The sequence below is a fragment of the Gossypium arboreum genome, chromosome 3 (assembly GCF_025698485.1).
Source record: "Gossypium arboreum isolate Shixiya-1 chromosome 3, ASM2569848v2, whole genome shotgun sequence".
Taxonomy (NCBI): Eukaryota; Viridiplantae; Streptophyta; class Magnoliopsida; order Malvales; family Malvaceae; genus Gossypium; species Gossypium arboreum.
Window position 1 is genome coordinate 12,332,143 of NC_069072.1, and position 3,924 is coordinate 12,336,066.

The 3,924-nt window shown below is 32.8% G+C and overlaps 1 long non-coding RNA gene across 1 annotated transcript; it reads left to right on the plus strand.

Annotated features, from left to right (window-relative positions):
- Positions 1 to 1,056: 1,056 nt before the first annotated feature.
- LOC128290495 (uncharacterized) lies at positions 1,057 to 3,602 on the plus strand. Its single transcript, XR_008280346.1, has 3 exons — positions 1,057 to 1,192; positions 1,665 to 1,752; positions 3,333 to 3,602. It is a non-coding gene; the product is annotated as an uncharacterized LOC128290495 (long non-coding RNA).
- The last annotated feature ends 322 nt before the right edge of the window (positions 3,603 to 3,924 follow it).

Sequence of the window (3,924 nt, forward strand, 5' to 3'; positions counted from 1 at the left end):
ACTAAAGTCTCGCAGTTTTTTCCATTTGGGTTTTTCACGTCAACAAAATTCGTGTGTGTTTTTGTTCTCTTTAATTTTCACCTATTATTGCCCATTTCAATTACACAAAGAGGGAAAGAAGTATTCTCTAACATACTCAATTCTTTTCAACACATTTATCATTATATTAAATTATTTAAATATAATTTAAAATTATATTTAAGTTTTAAATTAGTTTATGTATCATTAATTTTACAAATAATTTATATTAATTACTTAAGTATTTAAAGTTTATACTTTATATATAATTGTATTAAATTATTTAAATATCATATAACTTATATAATTTTTAACTTTTCATTATCATGTCCAAAAATAATATTTTAACCTTCAACCACAATTCTTGACAGCAATGGAGAACATTAAAACTTAACAAATTACATTTTTCACAATATTTTTTACTATACTTTTCAAAATCACTTTTTTTTTTCCAAAAAGTACTTCTAAAATACACTTTTCAACCGCAACAACAATGGGGAACTAGCCCTATGTGAGTTGATTTGATTTAATATATACAAAGAGCAGGGACTAAGCCAAAAATATTTACGAAAGAGGGCCTCAACATTCATATAAAGTAGACCCAAAAAATACTTCTGAAAAGCACTTTTCAACCTCAACAACAATGGAGAACGAACCCTATGTGAGTTGATTTGATTTAATGTATACAAGGAGAGAAACTATGTAACAGCCCGATTTTGGGCCTAGTCGGAACAGTAGTTCCGGGATCACTATTTCGAGGCCAGAGAAAATTATTTTAGTATTATTTTGTGTTATAATATAATTTTATAAGTGCATGTAAATATTGGTAAGTTAATTTTAGCGATTTCTAGTCCAATTTCGAAAAAGGACTAAATCGCGTAAAAGGTAAAAGTTGAGTTTTAATACCTAAAGGTGTTAAATTGCCTTGTATCTTAAATTGGGGGTCTTTAAAGTGAAATTAGGCCTTTGAAATTGTGATGGCCGGCCATGGGAGACAAAAAAAAAATTGTTGAAAAGTCAAAATTAGGTGAAGTTGGTCACCAATTTTGACTATTTTTATTATTAACAAATTAAAAAGAAAAAGCTATCATTTTTCTCTTCTCCTCCACCGAAAATGGCAGAAAAGAAAGGGGTTTTGAAGCTCTGAAATATCAGCCACTTACATCCCTTACTAGTAAGTGATTTTTAATGTCTTTCTTGATGATTTTTACATTTTTGGAACCCCTAAAGCATGATTTTTCATATGAGGGGTCTATTTTGCAAAATGATGAAGAGTCTAGGGTTTTACCATGAGAGTAAATGTGTTGTTTGCTGTGTTTTTATGGAAGATTATGAGTCCTAGTTGTCTAATAAACAACTTTAGTGAAAGAAATTGCATGAAAACACCTTAAAAAGGGCTAGATTGCTAAGTTGTAAAATGAGTTGTAAATGTGTGAAATAGTTGAAATTATGAGTTGCTATAGTTGTGAAAATGGTTCATCTAGACTCAAGGAGTAAAGAAATGTGATAAAAATTATTTTACGAGCCTAGGGGTAATTTGGTAATTTTGGCAAAATATAGGGGCAAAATTGTAAAAATTGCTCAAGTGTGTCAATGGACTAATTTGATCAGTACATTGTTTTAATAAGTTGAATGTGATATTTTAGATGATGAAAATCGAGATTTGGACCTAGAACGGAAAGAAATCGATTATGGGATAATTACGTCTTTTTTTTTCACCTTTGTGGTATCGAGGTAAGTTCATATGTAAATGTTGGTAACATAGTTATTATTTTAAATGTTTTGATGTTATTTAAATGATATCATAATTATTATGAGATATTATACTTGTGATAATTGTTTGATAATATGTCAAATTATATGATATACTTGGAAAATGTGAAATACTACCGAGTATTGGTATCGGCATTCCGTAGAAGATGGTTGAGACTCATGATTGGGAAAAAGGTCCCGTTGAACCTTAGGAATAGATTAGGATACAAGTGACATGTCACTGGAATATTTGGGCATCCGAGCTCGTTGAGTTGAGTCCGAGTTCATTTATGGATGCGAATGTTCGAACTCGTTGAGTTGAGTCCGAGTTCGTGAGATGTAACTAGGCATCCGAGCTCGTTGAGTTGAGTCCGAGTTCACTTATGGGCGGGTTACATGGTAGCTTGGCTACATATGTGGCACTTATGTGCAAACTTTCCATGTATCCGAATTATATTCCGATGTGTTCAATGGGTAAAATTCTACTCAAATGGAGGAATACTCGAGATGAAAGGGACGTATTGATAAATGTTGTGAAATGGATACTTTGAACAGGTATGTACTTAACCCTCGGGTTGAAAACTCGACATAACAACAAAATGGTAAGATGGTAAATGAAAATGTGATATGAATGTCTCGGTGATGATTATACAAATGATGTTGTATTAATTTTGTGAACAATGATCATGAATGAGTAATTTAGCCTTGACAGATTTGAGTTACTGCAGTAGTGTAACTTTGAAAATACACTAAAAATAGTGGAAAATGAGTTAGAGGCAGAATAAAATATGGGATTAAATCTTAATGAGTCTATTTTCACATGAAAGAAACAGGGGAAGAAAAAGAATTCCATATTGTTTGATATTTGAATTCTTGTGAAACAGGGTCTGAATGAATTCGAGATCCCCTGTTCTGACTTTAAAAATTCACCAAAAATTGTAAAAACGTTATTAAGAGTCATACCTTACATGCATGGATTCCTTATTGAGTCTATTTTTAGGGGAAATAAATGGCATGGTCGTTGGAATTCTGTACAGGGAGAAATTCGGTTTATAGTGCACAGGGGTCAGAATGGTCATACCCTGAAACAGGGGAGAATTTAACTAATAAACTGTACTAATTTGCCCAACCAAAAATTCTAGAAAAAAATTAGTAAGTATACATATGAGTCTGGTTTCAAGAGAAATAGACGAGAACATTATTCGAGTCTTGTACTATGAGATAATCGAACTTTAGTACAGAAGGGTCGGAACTGTCAGACAGTGAATCAAGGGTAACTTTGAGGAATAAACTGTACTATTTGGCTTAACCAAAAATTCTGGAAATTTTATGGAAGAAAGGAAAATAAGTCTAGTTTCAGGGAAAATTTAGCGGAACTTAATTCGGAGTTTCGTAGCTCCAGATATAAATAATTTAGTGACCGTTGCTCAGAAAGATAGCTTGTAGTGAACTTGAGAATATGTTGTAAACATTGATAAAACAAGTTAATGAGTTGCTTATTGTTTTCATATGAACTTACTAAGCGAAAGCTTACCCCCCCTCTTCTTTCCCATGTTTTTTAGAGTTTCCAGGTTAGCTCGGGTTGGAGGCCGTCAGAGATATTATCACACTGTCAAGCTAACGCTATTGGTGTAGTGATTTCAAGTACTTTGAGCCTATGGCATGTATAGGAGTTTAAATATTAGAGTATGTGATATGGCTTTAACCATATGTGTTGGCCTATTTTGATTATGGGGTTGTAAATCTATTTTAATTATGCATGCATGTGCTATGGTATTATGTGATGAGTTTATAATGATTATAGTATGAATGTGGTAAATATGTGAGTAAAATCTATGATATCTATTGCATGTGAAATTGCCATAATCATGACATGTTAGGAATTTTTAAGTACCTAATTTTGCCATGTTGTATGTTATTGTATAAGTATGCGTGTATCTATTGTGAGTGTGACAAAATGGCTTGGGAAATAGCCTTGTATTTGTCCAGTTTTTTTGGACACGGGTTTGGGACATGGGCGTGTCCCTAGCACACGGGCGTATGAAGCCTTGATGCAAGAGATTTTCTAAGTTTTTCATGAGTTCTCGGTTGGGTCCCGAACCACTTCGGATGTATGTTTTGGGCCTCATAAGCCCGTATATGGGACAGATTGTA